The sequence below is a fragment of the Capsicum annuum genome, chromosome 5, assembly GCF_002878395.1.
Source record: "Capsicum annuum cultivar UCD-10X-F1 chromosome 5, UCD10Xv1.1, whole genome shotgun sequence".
NCBI lineage: Eukaryota > Viridiplantae > Streptophyta > Magnoliopsida > Solanales > Solanaceae > Capsicum > Capsicum annuum.
In genome coordinates this window covers 213,438,043-213,458,680 of record NC_061115.1, presented here as the reverse complement: position 1 = coordinate 213,458,680, position 20,638 = coordinate 213,438,043, and the positions used below count along the sequence as shown (strand labels likewise).

At 37.7% G+C, this 20,638-nt stretch overlaps 2 pseudogenes; both read left to right on the top strand.

The window, feature by feature from the left end:
• Positions 1-216: 216 nt before the first annotated feature.
• On the top strand, positions 217-9,071 carry LOC107871255 (annotated as a pseudogene).
• Positions 9,072-15,766: 6,695 nt separating this feature from the next.
• On the top strand, positions 15,767-19,269 carry LOC107872666 (annotated as a pseudogene).
• The last annotated feature ends 1,369 nt before the right edge of the window (positions 19,270-20,638 follow it).

Genomic DNA, 20,638 nt, shown 5'->3' with positions numbered 1-20,638 from the left:
GAGAAATCTCCCCCTAAACAAGACTCTTTAAACGACTACTTTGTGGTTACTATTGTGTTATGATATAATAAGGGGGTCTTCTATTGATAGAGTTTCAAAACCTTTCCTCTAAAAAAGAGATTAGCCAAATATGAAAAAGTTTTATATTTTTCTTTTTAGAAAAAGTAAAAGTAATTTACTTTTATTTTCTTTCAAGAAAAGTATAACTTAATTTTGATAAGAAAATCAGAATAAAAACTCTAACAAAATCAAGTGAAGGAGCCAATAAGTTTATGCCACATATCAAAATGATACAGCAAACTTAGTGAAATAAAAAACCCATAAAAATGCGCCATTTCATTTAAATCTAATTGGTCAAAAGAAATTCTCCTAAATCTAGTTGGTAAAAAAAAAAATCCACATCCACCATGATTCTTTTCTTCCTACAACTATAAAACAACAGAAAGCTTATGGATCAAACACATCAGATTTCTCTACAAGTTAATTGATATTTCTTTTTCATATACATAAACCTTGGTATTAAAAAACCACTTCGGCGAAAATGATGACCGTTGAGGAGGTTCGAAGGGCACAAGGCGCAAAAGGACCAGCCACCATCATTGCAATTGGCACGGCGACTCCTTCGAACTGTGTTGATCCAAGCGCTTATCCTCATTATTACTTTCCAATCACTAATAGCGAACATATGACTGAGCTTAAGGAAAAATTTCAAACGCATGTGTATGATTCATAATTATTTTATCAATAACTTATCATATAGTATTACAGCTGTACAATTTTGAGGATTATATGTGTTTCTAGATTATAATTGTTAACCATGCTCCTTGTTTCCTTTTTTTTTTCCTCTGGTAATTGATAATTAAATGCATGCTATTAAGTTATGTCCCATGTGATATGCTTTTTCTGATGCTGACTAAATCCTATAGTACATTCTTTAATTAATATTAATATTGTTGATATTCGTTAATATTGATCTTAAGTAGTTTAAAATTAATTATACTCATAACTCATATTGGTTTGACTTTTTCTTGTTTCATTCACTTATATATCTACTAATCCTCTATATAGGGATGTGTATGGTAGAGAGGAAAAAAATTCAATTTTCTCATATTCGATAATTTGAAGAAATTTTTTCCAAGAAACAAGTTCTTTAAAAATTAGAAAAATTACTTTTCTGGTGAAAATAGGAAAACAAATTTCACCGATGATATATCACATTGATTGTGACCTCGCCCACCCTTCAACACACATCGTCTTCATCCCATCCTGTAGCTTCCATCTCTGCCATCCCAAATACCTACCTCCACTCCATAGCATTTGTTCTTATTGTATATAAATATTTTGTACTTATGTACTGAACACAAAAAAAAAATAAAAAGTTCAACTTATTTTTTTGAAAAATATTTTTCAAGAAAATATTTATCATAGAAAGTATTTTCCTCCGTACCAAACACATCCTAGATGTTTTCTTTTCTTCATTTAATGGGATGTGTGAAACCTCAAATATAAATAAAGTAATAGTACATGTTTATTTTACATACATTTTTAGCAATAAGCTGATTAAAAGTTTTTGAATTTTCTAAAAAAAATTGTTTTTCCTTTTTTTCCTTTTTTTGTCATGAATTTTATATTTCTTGAATGAGACAAGGATAGGAAGGAACCTAAGCTTTTTCTTTTGTTCAAATTGTTGATCTTACTTTGTTGGATTTTTACCATAATCAACATTTTGAAACTTGATTTGTCCATCCATGCACAACAACACTAAACTCAGTGTATTTTCACAAAGTGGGGTCTGGGGAGGGTAAGATGTACGCAGTTCATACCGCTACCTCCGAAGAAGTAGAGAGACATGTTTCCGATAGACCTCGGCTCAAGATAAAGAATAGTATAACAGATAATAACAAAAACAACAAATAGTAACAGACCAGAAACTACATCAAAACATTACTATAATCGAGGTACAAGAACAACCGATAGTAACAGAAATCGAAGAACAAGAAACTACAGGGCAATACTTTTTTTATAAGGGGAAAGTTTTTTTTGTGAGGAGGGGGCAATACTACTACAAGAAATCTGAATAATAAACTTAAAAGAGTATCCCAAAATTGTTTCATTGGTATCACATTTTGCATCATGGGGTATACATATACATAAGTACATAATTTCATAGGATGTACAAATTTACATCAACTGAATAGAGTGAGAAAGACTGAGAGATACATGGTATATTACGAGCCAGTAGTGGAACAAGCCCCCTGTATAACCTGAGATTAGAAAAAGGAGCTGTAGAGATGGGCAACATGAAGAAATGTTACACCAAAGGGGAAAAGAAGTCCATCGTTGGATTCATACCCATATATTCTTGGAAAGACATCGGAGAGACCTTTCGCGAAATGAGGCTGAGCTTGCACACGAACTTTAATGGCCAGAGAGCCACATTAGCAATTACTTCAGCTGATGCACTGCTGGCGAAAAATATCACGCTATTTACTGCCACTCATATTTTCAAGAATCACGCTTTTTTTGGGTTCTTGAAAAAACCCCCACTTCGTTTTTTTGTTAATTTAACCCATATATGTTCAGCCAAAGTTTCAATTTTTTTTAATTTTTTCAAAAAAAAAAAATTAAGTACACAGATTATTGTTTCTTTAGTTGAGTTTTCCACTTAATGAAGATGATAAATCAATGATAAAGAAGAGCTATATGCATTTAACAGAAGAAATCCTAAAAGAAAATCCTAATATTTGTGAATACATGGCTCCTTCTCTTGATGCTAGGCAAGATATAGTGGTGGTTGAAATTCCAAAACTTGGCAAAGAAGCAGCCCAAAAGGCTATTGAAGAATGAGGCCAGCCCAAATCGAAGATTACATATTTGGTGTTTTGCACTACTAGTGGTGTGGGCATGCCTGGGGCCGACTATCAGCTCACTAAGCTTCTTGGGCTTCGACCTGTTAAGCTCGAAATCGAGCTTGATTTGATGAAATTGAAATGAAAACCCTAAGTTGATTCAGAGAGAATGAACAAAGAGAGAGAAAGAAAGATCTTCTCTTATTTTTCCTTCAAATTATTCAGAACTGGTCCACTATTATTTATACTTGGTGATAGTGCACCGGGTCATGGAAACTTACAACTGAATGGGCCTAATTCGTATGTATCAATAGATTGGGCCAGTTTATGCATTAAACCCAATTGAACAACTGAGACCAAAAATACAAGCATATACATTGTGATATGAATTGCACAAACAATATACATATTTACTACGTAACTCCAACACCTCCCCTCAAGCTGGAGGATGTGATGAGCACTCCAAGCTTGCTGAGTATACTGTGATGAGCTGGACCTGGCAGTGATTTAGTGAAGACATCAGCTAGCTGGTCTGTAGAAGAGATGAACTGAAGAGAAACAAGGCCAGAATGAATACAATCACGAACAAAATGGCAATCTATCTCGATATGCTTGGTACGTTCATGAAAAAATGGATTTCAAGCTATGTACAGAGCAATCTGACTGTCACAATATACAGGAACAGGATTAGAAACATCAATATCAAAATCATGTAATAGACGCACCAACCATGATAGTTCAGCTACAACTTTGCGGAGAGCATGATATTCAACTTCAGCAGATGAAAGAGCAATGGTAGGCTGCTTCTTGCTCTTCCAAGATATGAGAGAACCACCCAAAGTAATGAAAAAACCAATGACTTAGCAGCGTGAATCAGCACACGCAGCCCAATCAGAGTCAAAGTAAGCCAACAAAGAATAATCCAAGGAGTTATTAAACAGCAACCCCAAGGTAGGAGCATTAAGTAAATATTTCAAGACATGAATGCCAGCCATAAGGTGAGGAACCTGATGAGCCTGCAAGAACAGGCTCAAATACTGAACAGCAAAAAAAACATCAGGCCTCATGTGCTGAAGAAAATTCAGTTTGCCAACTAGGTGACAAAAAGTAGAAGGATCAGTGAAAGGGGCCCCCATATCAGTAGTAAGTTTCTGAGAAGCATCAAGAGGAGCAGAGACAGGGAAAAACTGATCATAATAGAATTCAGCCAATAGATCAGAAGTAAATTTTTGCTGGGTCATAAGGTAGCCTTTAGGATGAATAGACATTTCCAAACCCAGAAAATAATGGACTAAACCAAGATCCTTGATCTTGAACTGTGTGTCCAGAAATAATTTCAAATCATCCATCTCAGATATATCATCCCCAGCAAGAAGGATATTGTCAACATAAACAGCTAGAACAGTAAGGGGTCTATTAACCCTTTTGGTGAATAAAGAATAGTCATTCTTACTGGATGAATAGCCACAAAGGGATAATGCATCAGACAGCTTGGAAAACCACTGTCTGGAGTCCTGCTTGAGGTCATATAAAGACTTGTTTAACTTGCAAATCAAAGGTGCAAAAGTAGGCACAGAAGAAGAAAATGCCATGCCAAGAGGAGGCTTCATGTACACCTCTTCATGGAGATCACCATGAAGGAAAGAATTATTCTCATCAAGTTGATAAACAGTCCAATTTTTCTTGACAACAATAAAGAGAAGGACTTTAATGGTGGAGAATTTAACCACATGAGAGAAAGTCTTAGTGTAGTCAATGCCCTCCTGTTGAGTATCACCTCAAATAACTAGTCTAGCTTTGTATCTTTCCACAGAGCCATCAGACTTGTGTTTAATTTTGTAGACACACTTACTTGAAATGGGTTTCTTGTGAGGAGGCAAGGGAACTATATCCCAAGTGTTACTTGCTTCAAGAGCATGAAATTCTTGAAGCATGGCATCCTGCCAGGCAGGATGAAAAATATCCTGATGATAGACCTGAGGTTCAAGTATAGGAGCCTTAATAGAGGAAACCTTGGATATTGAATTGCAGACATAATCTGATAAGTAAGAAGGGATAAAGTAGGATTTGGAGGACCTTCTAACAGGGGGAACAACAGAAGGAGAAGGGTGTTGTTGTTCAGAAGAAACAGGAGATTCAAAAGAAATAGAAATGGTGTAAGAAGGTGGAGGTATATCCAGAACAGAAACACTAGGTTCATAAGGATAAGGAGGGATAGAAGAGGAGTAAGGAAAGAAATGTTCATGGAAAATAACATCTCTGGAGAAGAAGATAGAATGAGCGGTAAGGTTGAGCAATTTATATCCCTTCTTTCCACAAGGGTATCCAATAAAAACACAAGCCAAAGATCTGGGTTGGAATTTATCTTTCCCAATAGTGGAAGAATGAGCATAGCATAAACAACCAAATGATTTGAGATGACCATAAGAGGGAGGGGTTCCATGAAGATTCTCATAGGGTGAAAGTTTGTTCAATACTGAGGAAGGAAGTCTATTAATTAGGTAGGTAGCTTTCAAAATACAATCACCCCAGTATTTGAGTAGAAGATGAGATTGAAAAAGTAAAGCTCTGGAGGTTTCAAGTAGGTGTTTGTGTTTCCTTTCCACAACACCATTTTGTTGTGGTGTGTGAGGAATGGTTAATTGATAAAGAATGCCATTTTCTGCAAAGAAAGAAGCAGCTTCTGTACTACTTCCTAATTCATAAGCTTTATCAGACCTAAAAAACTGAACAGAGGTATGAAAATGTACTTTTACCCTGGAAACAAAAGCCTTAAAAATAGGTAAAGCATTGTTTTTGCAGGAAAGTAGATGTGTCCATGTAACTCTTGTGAAGTCATCTACTACTGTAAGGAAGTATCTAAAACCATTGAAAGTTCTAGTGTGGTAAGGACCCCATATATCTATATTTACTAATTGAAAAGGGACTGTGGTATGAATATCACTATGAGGAAAGAAAGTCTTTGTTACCTTGCTTTAGGACAAATATCACACAAAACATTTTTATGAGAAGGTAGTTTAGAATACAGGAAAGGAATAAGTCTCATCTTGTGGTAAGGAATATGGCCTAACCTTTGGTGCCAAAACAGAACCATGTCATTATTATTGCAGGAAGAATTACAAGACAGTAGAAAATTTTTATCACTAGAAAACTGTACATTATTTTGAATATTGGAGAAATCAGAACAAAAAGAAATGGGAACTGATGGTAGAATGCTGTCAGTGTAGTAGTAATACAGCCCATCTGAAGCTTTACCAATTTCCAGTGGCTTCTTCAGAGAAGGGCCCTGCAATTGACAAGCAGAAGTGGAAAAAACTGCTAAGTATTTTAATTGATTAAGAAGTTGAAATGCAAAAAGAAGATTGAACTGGAATGAAGGGACTAGTAGGACATTTTGTAAGGTAATGTCATCTCTCAGATATAGAGAACCAGTAGATATCACCTTAACTTTATATACATTAGGTAGAGTGATTAGAAAAGGAATGGGGAGAGGTTGTAAGTTGTGTAATAAATGCTAATGAGTAGTCATATGGTTTGAAGCACCCGAGTCTAAATCCAAGGATTTATTCCTAAGTCTGAGGATCTATATGCACTATAACCATCAGAAGCAAACACAGAGCTATTTGATAAACCTGCAAAATTTGCAAAGCTAGATGCTTCACCAGTAGCAGGTGGTTGTTCATGACCATGAGAAAATACTTTAGCTTGTTGGAACAAAGTCATGGGATGATTGTATTGTTCTTTAGTAAAACCATGGGGTGAGTCCTGTAAAGGTGATGCAGTAGGGGTAGATGTGACACTAGATGGACCAGTGTTAGGCATCCCTTGCACACAAGAAGCAGCTGGTTTCTTGTTCTTTGTGAACTTGAAATCAGCTGGAAATCCATGGAGTCTGTAATATGATTCAATAGTGTGCCCAGTTTTCTTGCAATACTTGCATGTTACAGGCACATTTTGAGTCTTGTTAGAATTGAAAGAAACCTTCTGATTGAAGATTTTAGGAGTGTGAGTTGAGACATGAAATGAGACTGAGTCACTGGAGAAATTAGGAATTCCAGGCTGGGTTTTCTTTTGACTCTCATCTTGCTGAAGGAGTCCATATACTTTGCCAATTGATGGTAAAGGTGTCATCATCAGAGTATTGCTCCAATAGTATTATATGTCTTATTTAATCCACTGAGGAATTGAAACAATTGTTGATCTTGGATGAATTTGCTCAATACTCCACAAGTACATTTGGGTCCAACATAGAAGAACCTTGAACTGTAGAATTGATTTCTCTCTAAATATGTATGTACCTAGACCCGTTTGATTGCCCAAATCTATCACTTATGTCTTTCCATACATCTCTAGCACTGGACAGACACATTACACTGACAGTTATCTCTCTAGTCAAAGAATTAATGATCCATGCTTTGACCATGTGGTCGTATCTCTCCCAGAAAAAGAAGTAAGGATTGTTGGGCTCAGGTCTAGAAAATATACCATTCACCATACCTAACTTATTCTTGGCTGATAGTAAAGTGATCATACTATTTCTCCAAATAGCATAACCATTCCCATTGAAGATGAGAGGAACTACTTGAGATGTAGGATTCTTAGAGGGATGTATATAATACGGGTGTGAGGGATCCAGAGTGAAATCCTTAAACCCAGTATGTGTCGTTGAAGTCCTATTTGTAGTGTTTGAATTCCCATTAGTAGGGTTTGCCATGTCAAATACGCAGATATACCCACGAACTACAGTAGAGTGCATAAATACACCAAGATACACAAAATAATACGCAGATATACCCACGAACTACAGTAGAGTGCACAAATACACCAAGATACACAAAATAATACGCAGATATACCCACAAACTACAGTAGAGTACACCAATACACCAAGATGTGCAACATACTGAGTGAAATCCTTACAATACACATACAATAGATGAATATCCACAAAAATCAGAATATACGAACACGATATGAGAAGTTTCACCTCAGATATAAGAGATTTGGAAAGGGATTACCAGTCTTTCTCTTATCCCTAAAGAAGAACAGGTCTTGTGCATCACTAATTCTGTGATGAACGAGTTTCTACCATCACGAAAACTTGAGAAACTCCATTTGATGGTAGTATCGGTTGAAAACGCACATCGAACTCTACCAGAAACCTGGGTCTGATACCATGTTAAGCTCGAAATCGAGCTTGATTTGATGAAATTGAAATGAAAACCCTAAGTTGATTCAGAGAGAATGAATGAAGAGAGAGAAAGAAAGATCTTCTCTTATTTTTCCTTCGAATTATCAGGAATCGGTCCACTATTATTTATACTTGGTGATAGTGGACCGGGTCATGGAAACTTACAACTGAATGGGCCTAATTCGTATGTATCAATAGATTGGGCTAGTTATGCATTAAACCCAATTGAACAACTGAGACCAAAAATACCAGCATATACATTGTGATATGAATTATACAAACAATACACATATGTACTACGTAACTCCAACACGACCCTCAATCAAACGACTCATGATGTACCAACAAGGTTGGTTTGCTGGTGGAACCGTTATCCGACTAGCAAAGGACTTAGCTGAAAACAACAAGGGAGCTCGAGTCCTTGTTGTTTGCTTAGAAATAACTGCAGTTACTTTTCGTGGCCCAAGTGATACACACTTAGATAGTATGGTTGGACAAGCGCTCTTTGGTGATGGGACAGCTGCACTCATTGTAGGTTCTAATCCATTACCAGGAGTTGAAAAACCTTTGTTTGAGCTTGACTCTGCGGCCCAAACACTTCTCCCTAACAGCAAGGGCGCTATAGATGGTCACCTTCATGAAGCTGGGCTTACATTTCACTTACTCAAAGATGATCCTGGATTGATCTCAAAGAACATTGAGAAGAGTTTGATAGAAGCATTCCAACCATTGGGGATTTCTAATTGGAACTCTATCTTTTGGATTGCTCACCCCGGTGGGCCAGCAATCCTGGACCAAGTTGAATTAAAGTTGGGCCTAAAGCCCAAAAAACTCTGGGCTACTAAGAAAGTCTTGAGTGACTATGAAAACATGTCTAGTGCTTGTGTTCTCTTAATTTTGGATGAAATTAGAAAGGCTTCAGTCAAAGAAGGGTTTAGTAGTACTGGTGAAGGCCTTGATTGGGGTGTACTTTTTGGATTTAGACCTGGGCTTACGGTTGAGACTGTTGTGCTCCATAGTGTGTCTACTTAATATATTGAATATTGACTTATATATTGTTTGGGGGGAGGGGGGGATTAAATTTCATTACCTATGTAATCTTAAATATCTTTTATTTGCTATGTTATATCATTCATTTGCTTTGTTTTCAAGTGCACTTTGCAAATAATGTTATTTGTAATGCATATTATGTGTAAAGAAGTCCATTTCTCCTCCTTTCTAGATTTAATTTTTTGGTTTTAATGAAACTTTTGAGCAGTATTTTGAGATTAAATTTTGAACAATGAATATTTGAAGTGATAAATATTTTTAGCACTCAAGGAGGGGAGGGAAGACCCTTCTATACATCATCAATAAATGAACATGGACAGGCCAGAAAGGGAGCAAAAAGTTTCTAAAATGTAGTTTAAAGATAAGTTGTTTAATAAAGGAGGACAAATTGTAACTCTAACCGGTCATTTGGTTTGAGGTATAAGGATATGTGTAATAATGAAATTTTATTCGTAATAAATTCGAATTATATTAAATTCAAAATATATTAGTTCAAATAAATGTTGTGAATTGATATAATTGGATTAATGATCTAACTTCAATAAATATAGATTTAATTAAAGTCCATATTTTATTGGGTTAGTTTATTAAAATGGGCTACAATTGATGAGCTCATTTGCTAAGCTCAAGATTTGATACAAGAAACACAAGGAGTACACGAAATTACACTCCAAACAGTCCACAATCACAAGATTCGAGGACCTATTGGAGATCAACTCTCGGATTCAACAAAAAACCAACAAAACGAGATGAACAAGGGTGTTTAACGCACCAAAACAGCCAACCCAAACTATGTTAATAACAACGAGATGATGAACAAGATGAACAACAACAAGAGGAACAATAACAACAACTCACGGGTTGGATTACTAGAACACAAACACAAACACAAATACAAGAAAGAAAATGATAGTTAGTGAGACATAGGTTATTACAAGATTAAGAACCAAGTGTATATCAACACTAACCCCTAATGAATGTAATAATCGACACCGCACTCTTACGGTGATCGCCAAGGGAATCAACCCACCTCAAGATCCACCGTTTCCAAGCAAAGGTCAATATTAGCTTTTCCAAGACCTAAACTACAATGGATAGTCCAAGCACTAACTAAGACTACACTAAGTGTTATACTCTCAAGAGAGAGGATTTTCAATGTTTCATACATTCATGAAGAGAGAAGACCTAAAGTGTCCTACTTATAGTATATTACAAAAGAAGACAAAAATACTACCTTGCCCTTAATGAGAAGGGCAGCCATGGTGTGTAAATATACCATGTGCAATGTCCAAAATACCTTAATGAAGGGTTGGCCAAGGTGTGTTATAACTTGAATGAATGATGCCTCTTCAATGCTCTCAAAACCGAGTATGGTTCATACTTCAAGGCTTGTGGTTCTCGGGTTAACATCAATGTAAGTATCCAAGAAACCTTCCACACACGAGATTGCTTTAAGTTATGCTCAAAATGGGCCTTCCTTGCATATCCTTGTGCCTTCGGGGTGACCAAGTCTTGAGCCTTTAGATGTTGGCCTCCAAAAATGTCATCAAAAGCTAAGGCGGTCATTTGACTTGTATCATCCTTCCCTCCTTGAAAAGGATTCAACCTCGAATTCATACCTTACAAAACAAGAGAAAGGACAAACAAGCACAACTTCCTAATGGCATGAGGGTTAGGGTTAGCACAATAATAAACATCATCATTCCAGGGTGGAATATACTTGAAATATAACCATGAATCCGTTGTGTTAGTCATGAAAAACTTAGCAAAAACGTCATAAAGGTCATAGTTACGATAAGTATTAATAGATAAAGAAACTGCAAAGGACTCAATGGTATTCTGAAGTCCCAAAGGTAAGGCTACCCATAACTTAGGGACCATAAAGCACAATTATTTCATTACCTCTTCAAGTGACCTCATCGAACGTGGTGCCACTATTGGTCTTAAAGTCCACCAAACACACATAGCATAGTCATTAGAACAAGTGGACCAACCAACAAGTTTTCTATCCCTACATAATATAAATCCAAAATTAACATGGATGCCATTATAGGCAAAAAGGTAGTATAGGAAAGAACCAAGCGCAAAGGTATACACGGGTAGAGACAAGACATTTAAGCGCATACCCATTCTTTCCTCAAAACAAATAGGTAACCTGGCATCCTCAAGTTGGTATTCATGCAATTTAAGTACAAGTGTGTCAAGCAAGGATGCACATCTAGAAACATTACCCCCAAGGAGTCAACGACACCTTTTCCCTCGGGTTTTTAAGAAGGACTACACATTTCTTACCCTTAAGAGTACTTTCATCTTTCAAAAAGAGATTTCCATCTTTAGGAGGAATGTTGTCACACTATAGTGGGTTAGCATATCGGCTATAGCTTCCAAGGCAATCTATACCATCATTTTCACTACTAGGTTTATTAGGAGTGTTTATTTCGTCTTCAAACAAGACATTATACCTAAAGAGGGCATGATCTAACCCACGGGCAGATTTGAAACAAGTAAGTTCTTAACTCTCTAAAAGACAATTATCAAGTTTCAAGCACAAGAATTATCCCAAGAATAACTCTCGGGTTCACTCCCCTTTTGTTGACTAACATTTTTAAATACTTCACTCACTTGAGTTCTATTAATCACATCACACACATACTCAAGTGGTGAACAACTTTCACAAATAGGTTGATCAACACCAATTACACAAGATGATGTACTTCCGTTCAACATATAGGCTTCAACACTAAGTGGACATAAATTGATCTTACAAGAAGAGTCAATTTGGCCATTAATAGGATCAACTAGTGTATCCACACTCACAACATATACATCATCAACAAAAGGCAAAAAATCATTAGACTCACAAGTAAGTACTTTTCTGCTCACACTCAGTGGGCTACTAGCCACACAATTATCATTCACATGCATAAAAGTGTAAGAGTTAGCTATTGTACCTTGAAATTCTTGAGTAGACTCTTCCTTTTCTGGGTTGTGAAGGTCCTTCACAAGCTTGGCCAGCAACTTCACTTTGACATTGCCTCCTTCGTTTGCCATGTTGGTACGTACACAAATGTCCTTAGAAATAAAAGGACAAACAATATTAGCTCGGTTTGGTGACAATCCCATCACTTCACTCCACACAACCTCTCGTTTTTCCACTCTCGGATTACCACCTTACACACCCTTACTCCGCTCAATTTTTTATCTCTCTTCATCATTTAGATTGGAGTAGGTGAACACTTCTTTTTGCGGTCCGGGCAGAATGTACGTCAAGAGGTGGTTTCCCCATCGATCTCTTACAATATTAGGCAAATCTTGCATGTTTGGAACCTTACATTGTGCAAACCAATCGGCAGCTAAGCATACATGACCGTAAATTAAGGGAAGAATATCACACCACACCTCCTCATGGTATTCAAATTGGGAGAAGACAACTTTTACCCTTTCGGTAACCTTAAACCCATTCAAGGAGTATGGAACAAATAAAGGCTCTCGAAACAACCCGAAGTAGTCAACCATGGATGGAAGGATGTAGTTTCTAGAGTACCTCATTTAACACCATGAGGCATCCCAGTATCTCACAAATAGTCACCTTTCTGGAGTGTACATTCCTTCTCGGATAGACATTGTAAAGCACATGAGTACCCCCAATTTTAGAGATTCATACCCTCTTCTCCTCGTAGGACAACCTTCACTAGAGCTAGTATAACCATTCACACCATATCGACCTTGATAAGAAGTACTACAAGGTGAAGAATATGAATTTTCACACTCCTCACCTGCACTCTCATCATAGCTCTCATAAGCTTTGCAAATAAAACGGTTATACCAACACCAAGTCTAGGTTCAGAGTGGGAAGTGTAAGACTCCTCACATGCCCCAACATCATCAGAAGAACCATCACGAGGTCCTACATCATCTCCAAATTCACCATAAGCTCTAGGTACTTCATTCCCCTCATTTTCTCCCCTAAAACTGTGTCCCTCAAATCTACCCAAGTTTTGATCATGGCTATTTTCATAGACTCCGCAATCTCACTCAACTTCGAAGTCATAAAACCCCTCACTACAATCATAGTCTTCCATGTTATAGTTACAATAATCCCCGGTTGTCGAAGATATGTTTCCCTTATATCACCTTTGTACCTACACAATGAACAAATAAGATTAGTAGTAAAAGCTTCTCACCAACACTCGTATACACTCACCTTTGTGATTCTGACAATTGGAGCGGCGAATATTGAAAGTAGCTTATATTCCGGTAGTCAATAAAATGTGAATTCTACTTGGCGGCCGGAATGGATTCTTGTTTGATCGACTCAAGACACAAAAACAAAATTTACTTACGAACTTAAAACAAAGAAGTTAATGAAGTTAAAAATGAGAAAAGCACACAAATAACGAAGATACGAAAGAAACAGATTCAATAATTAATCTACAACTAAGTAGGTGATTACTAGTTGTTAATTAATTCTAGAATCAAGACATGAAAATAATGAAACAATAAAATGAAACTAAGAATCTAAAATTTGAGCTTAATAAAGTTGTGTGAAAGTAAAATAATGATGTGGCAGCCACATATTGGTTATGATTTCTACAATTTTATTTTCCAAAGTCCAAGTCTTGACCAATTTTTAATTTGAATTGGTGGAATTTGTTTTAAGGAGGGAAGAATAAGTCTTGGATCCTTTTTTCAAGTTTCAAATTTTTTAGACTTGACTTTTGTTGTACTTTTTCTTAAAACATGCACCCTTGTATCATGGAAAGTGGTTGAGATGTGATTGACAAGTCTTTGGTGGGTGAAAGGTCTTTCAAGACTAACAAGTTCTCACTCTCTTTTCCTTCACTCTTTTGGATCAAACCTTCACTTTATGATTAACAATTTTATGAAGGGGTGAAGAACATCAAGAACTACAACAACATTCCACCATGAACAACAACAATCTCCAAGATCAACAACACAACCACAACATTCGACCACTCAAATCCACCATAACATTGCCACCACCACACGACCAAGATTACAACACTTCAACAAATGTTCTTAGACCAACAATCTTCAACAATAATATACGGTCAAGCCTAGAACATCAACAACAACACAAAGCCAAGGGTGGATCCATAACAACAAGGTTCAATACGTCCAAGCTTAGGACAACAACATCAACATACAGCCACACTTCAAGTTCACAACAACAACTTCAACTTTTTAAGCTCAAATCTAGATCTAGACTCAAAGTGTTAGTGAAGACAAAACTAACACTTGAAACAAAAAAACAAACAAAAGACACTTAGATCTAGACTTACAAACAAGTCTCGGCCAAGACAACAACAAGAACTTCAACTTCTTGGCCAAGAACACAAACTCAAGAACACTTTTTTTTTATTTTTCAAGCAAGCTAGCCCAAGATTGATCTCGTGGGAACAAAATCAAGTCATGCTCTGATACCAAATGACACAAAAAACACAAGAAATACACAAAATCACACTCCAAACAATCTACAAATCTCAACATTCGAGGACCTATTGGAAACCAACTCTCGAATTCAACAAACAACCAACAAAATGAAATGAACAAAGGTATTTAACACACCAAAACAGCCAACCCAAACTATGTTCACAACCACGAGATGATGAACAAGATGAATAACAATAAGAGGAACAAGAGCAACAACTCACGGGTTGGATTACTAGAACACAAACACATGCACAAATATAAGGAAAAAAAAGGATATTTAGTGAGATATGGGTTATTACAAGATTAAGAACCAAGTGTATATCAACACTAACCTCGAATGAATGTAATAATCGACACCGTATTCTTACGGTGCTTGCCAAGGGAATCAACTCACCTCAAGATCCACCATTTCCAAGCAAAGGTCAATATTAACTTCTCCAAGCCCTAAACTACAATGGCTATTCCAAACCCTAACTAAGACTACACTAAGGTGTTCTACTCCCAAGAGAGAGGATTTTCAATGTTTCATACATTCATCATTCATAAAATTGAAGAGAGAAGACCTAAAATGTCCTACTTATAGTATATTACAAAAGAAGACAAAAACATCACCTTGCCCTTAATGAGAGGGACGGTCATGGTCTGTAAATACACCATGTGCAATGTCCAAAATATCCTTAATGAAGGGGAGACCAAGGTGTGTTATAACTTGAATGAATGGCGCCTCTTCAATGCTCTCAAAACCGAGTATGGTTCATACTTCAAGGCTTATGGTTCTTGGGTTAACATCAATGTAAGTATCCAAGCAATCTTCCACACACGCGATTGCTTTAAGTCATGCTTAAAACGGGTCTTCCTTGCATATCCTTGTGCCCTTGGGGTGACCAAGTCTTGAGCCTTTAGATATTGGCCTCCAAAGATATCATCAAAAGCTAAGGCGTTCATTTGACTTATATCGAGATGTCATCTTATTCTAGCGGCCCAATTGTATGCCACGTGTCAAATGACGTGGTATGTCAAGTCAAGTGAAGGAGTCAATAAGATCATGCCACATATCAAAATGATGCAACAAGCTTAGTGAAATCAAAAGCTCATAAAAATGCGTAATGTTACTTAAATTTGAATGGTCAAAAGAAATCCACTCAAATCTGTTGGTCCAAAGAAATCCACCTTCACCGTGACTTTTTCCTTCTTACACTATAAAGCAAGAGAGAGCTCGGGGATCAAACAGACCAGATTTTCTAATTGATATTTCTTTTTCATATACATAAACCTTGGTATTAAAAAACCACCATTTTTTTACGGCAAAAGTGATGACTGTGGAGGAGGTTCGAAGGGCACAAAGCGCAAAAGGACCAGCCACCATCATTGCAATTGGCACGGCGACTCCTTCGAACTGTGTTGATCCAAGCGCTTATCCTCATTATTACTTTCCAATCACTAATAGCGAACATATGACTGAGCTTAAGGAAAAATTTCAAACGCATGTGTATGATTCATAATTAATTTATCAATAACTTATCATAATTATTCAAAATTTTTAACCATGTTCTTTGTTTCCTTTTTTTTTTTGTGCCTCTGGTAATTGATAATTAAATACATGTTACTAAATTGTGTCCCAATGTGATATGCTTTTTTTTATGCTGACTAAATCCTATAGTACATTCCTTAATTAATATTAATATTATTGATATTCTATTGATCTTAAGTAGAAAAAAATTAATTGTACTCATAACTCATATTGGATTTTTTTCTTGTTTCATTCACTTATATATCTACTAATCCTCTATATAGGCATGTGTTTGGTAGAGAGGAAAAAAAATCAATTTTCTCATATTCGATAATTTAAAGAAAATATTTTCTCCAAGAAACAAGTTTTTAAAAAGAGATAATATCCTATTACCCCCTTGAACTATACCCAAAACGGCAGAGACACACCTCAACTTAAAGGAGGTCCTATTACCCCTTGAACTAATTAAAAGTGTAATTTTGACATTCTTAGTGCCTTCGTGGCACAACACACTGAAGTGTCCACGTAGGCACACGTGTGTGCCACATATGTGTCACGTAGGTATTAAGGGTGTCAAAATTATACTTTTAATTAATTCTGGGGTAATAGGACCCTCTTTAAGTTGAGGTATGTCATAGCCCTTTTGGGTATAGTTCGAGGGAGGGGGGGAATAGGGTATTTTCTCTTTTTAAAAATGAGAAAAATTACTTCTTTAGTGGAAACAAGAAAACAAGTTTCACTAATGACATTCCACATTGATTGTGACCTCGCCCACCCTCCAACACATCTCATCTTCATTCCATTTTGTAGCTTCCATCTCCACCAGCCCAAATCCCTACCTCCACTCCATAGCATTTGTCCGTATTGTATATAAATATTTTGTACTTATGTACTGAATACAAAAAAAAATAAAAGAATTCAACTTATTTTCCTAAAAATATTTATCGTAAAAAGTATTTCCCTTCGTACTGAACAAATCCTAGATGCAGGGGCGGACCCACATGTATAGGTGGGGGTGCACGTGCACCCTTTAACGTCGAAAAAAATTATGTATATATACCTTGAGAAATTGGGAGATAGCTAATAGTGCACCCTAAGACAAATGGCAGTGCACCTTGGTGCGCTAGTTGAATCTTGCGCTTCTGTCCATGTGACCAAGGAATGATCCCCGGGTCGCGCAACACCTTAGTTTTTATTTCCAATACTTCAAATTTAAAAGGCTTACTAAATTTATAACAATAAAATTGTTGGTCAGGGGATTCGAACCCACGACCAGTCCATAAGGTATACCCCCTTGACCATTAAGCTACCACAATGGATTGTTCAAAAATGTTAAAAGTAACGTTCATATTAGAAAGTAAAGTTATTAGCTTAAAACTCTTATTTGTTCTATATATTTATTTTTTCAATACTGTTCATGTCTTTGGCTACCAATTGAATATGATAATATCCCTTAATCGACATCGAAAGTTTTTCTAACGTCTTGAGAAAATATTGGTGCTCCACAATATTATCAAAAGCAATAAGCGTAAAAAAGATTCAAGGTCTATAGTGTTTAAGCACAAAGTACAAATAAAGCATGAGATTTAAAGAAAAAAGACATAAAGGTAGAAAAAATATAAATAGATATCTAGTCCACGACTAATAATATAAGCATGAATGACAAATATATGAACAAAAAAATTAATTTTTTTTGATAAAGTGAAATATCAATTGTTTAGTGTTTGTCTCTTCAGACAGCCTCATTGACAAGGGAAAGTATGTATCAGAAATTAGAACCTAAGCTACACATTAAGCGAGGAAAGCGCTTGACACATTTTGAGTCTTACTTCCAGGTTTATGCGCGTCTTTGACAACACCGGTGCACCCACAAACTTCAAATCCTGGGTTCGCCTCTGCCCAGATGTTTTCTTTTCTTCATTTAATGGGATGTGTGAAACCTCAAATATAAATAACGTAGTTATGTTTATTTTACATCCTTTTTAGCAATAAGGTGATTAAAATTTTTTGAATTTTCTAAAAGAAATTATTTTTCCTTTTTTTGTCATGAATTTTATATTTCTTGAATGAGACAAGGATAGGAAGGAACCTAAGCTTTTTCTTTTGTTCAAATTGTTGATCTTGCTTGGTTGAATTTTTACCATAATCAGCATTTTGAAACTTGATTTGTCCATCCATGATTTTTTCAAAAAAAAATTAAGTACACATTATTATTTCGTTAATTGAGTTTTCCACTTAATGCAGGTGATAAATCAATGATAAAGAAGAGCTATATGTATTTAACAGAAGAAATACTGAAAGAAAATCCTAATATTTGTGAATACATGGCTCCTTCTCTTGATGCGAGGCAAGATATAGTGGTGGTTGAAATTCCAAAACTTGGCAAAGAAGCAACCCAAAAGGCTATTGAAGAATGGGGCCAGCCCAAATCGAAGATTACTCATTTGGTGTTTTGCACTACTAGTGTTGTGGACATGCCTGGGGCCGACTATAAGCTCACTAATCTTCTTGGGCTTCAACCCTCAATCAAATGACTCATGATGTACCAACAAGGTTACTTTACGTGGAACCGTTATCCGACTAGCAAAGGACTTAGCTAAAAACAACAAGGGAGCTCGAGTCCTTGTTGTTTGACCAGAAATAACTGCAGTTACTTTTCGTGGTCCAAGTGATACACACTTAGATAGTATGGTTGGACAAGCACTCTTTGGTGATGGGGCAGTTGCACTCATGTTAAGTTTTGATCCATTACCAGAGATTGAAAGACCTTTGTTTGAGCTTGTCTCCACAGCCCAAACACTTCTCCCTAACAGTAAGGGCGCTATAGATGGTCACCTTCGTGAAGCTGGGCTTACATTTCACTTTACTCAAAGATGTTCCTGCATTTATCTCAAAGAACATTGAGAAGAGTTTGACAGAAGCATTCCAACCATTAGGGATTTTTTATTGGAACTTTATCTTTTGGATTGCTCACCCCAGCGGGCCAGCAATCCAGGCTACTAGGAAAGTCTTGAGTGGCTATGGAAACATGTCTAGTGCTTGAGTTCTCTTCATTTTGGATGAAATGACAAAGGCCTTAACCAAAGAAGGGCTTAGTACTACTGGTGAAGGCCTTGATTGGGGTGTTCTTTTTGGATTTGGGCTTGGACTTATGGTTATAACTGTTGTGCTCCATAGTGTGTCTACTTAATATATTGGATATTGACTTATATATTATAGGGGTGATTAAATTTTATTATCCATGTAATCTTAAATATCTTTTATTTGCTATGTTATATATCATGCATTTGCTTTGTTTTCACGTGCACTTTACAGATAATGTTATTTGTAATGCATATTATGTGCACCGGCCACCTCCCTCCATTGAATTAGTAAACTTTTTATTGGGAAAACTATGTAAAATTAAAAAGTGAAATGATTAAGAAAAAGATACATTAACATATAAGAGAAGATAAAGCATAAAGAGATCGATGATTACGAGAATGCTATTAAGTTAAACTATTTAGTTTTTCTAATATAAAATATAAATAGGGACAATGCTATTAAGTTAAACTATTTAGTTTTTCTAATATAAAATATAAATAGGGACAGTGAAATTTGTTGAAGTTTTGAGAAAAAAGATCAATATCATACTAGTCTTTAGAAGCATGCCCTGGTTCCAAGCCGGGGAGGAAGGGTGGAGGGGCCCGGCTCCGGGCGCGATCCCGCGTCTAGGCCGGGGTGAGGATGCCATGGCTATGGGCGTGGTCCCAGAGCCAAGCCGGGGGAGGGGGGCCAGGGCTCCGAGTGCGATCCCCGGTCCAGGCCAGGGGGAAGGGAGCCAGGGCTCCGGGCGCGGTCCTGGGTCTAGGCCGGGGGAGAGGGCCAGGACTCTAGGCGCGGTCTCGGTTCCAGGCCGGGGGGAGTAGGTCTAGGGCTCCTGGCGTGGTTTCGGGTTTAGATCGGGGGTGAGGGGCTAGGGCACCGGGCATGGTCTCGGGTTCGGGTCGAGGGAAGGGGGCCAGGACTCCGAACGCTGTCTCAAGTTCGGGCCGGGGACAGGGGGACAGGGGGCCAGGGCTCCGGGCGCGATCCCTGGTTCAGGTCGGGGAGGAGCGGTCCAGGACTCCAGGCGCGGTCTTGGGTTTGGGATGGGGGGAAGGGCAGGGGGAGAGAGGGGGCTACAGGCGCGGTCTCGGGTCTGGGTCGGGATGTCAGGGCTCCAAGCGCGGTCTCGAGTTTGGGCAGGGGGCCTAGGGCTATGGGCGCGGTCCCGGGTCAAGGTCGGGGGGGCGATAGGGCTCGGGGGGGAAGAATGGGCCTGAGGGGGTGGCAGGGCGGTATGGGGGGGAAGAATAGGTCCTGGGGGGACGAGGGGGAAGAATGGCTCAGGAGGGAAGGGGGAGAGGCCCAGGAGGGAGAATGGGCCCCGGGGGAGAGAATGGGCCTGGGGGAAGAATTGGCTCGAGGGGAGAATAGGGTGGGGGGAGGGAATGGGGGTGGGGGAGAATGGTCCCTAGGGGGAAGAGGAGAGAATGGGCCTGGAGGGAGAGAAGGCGAAGGGAGAATGGGCACGGGGGATTGCGGGGGGGGGGGGGGGGGGGGG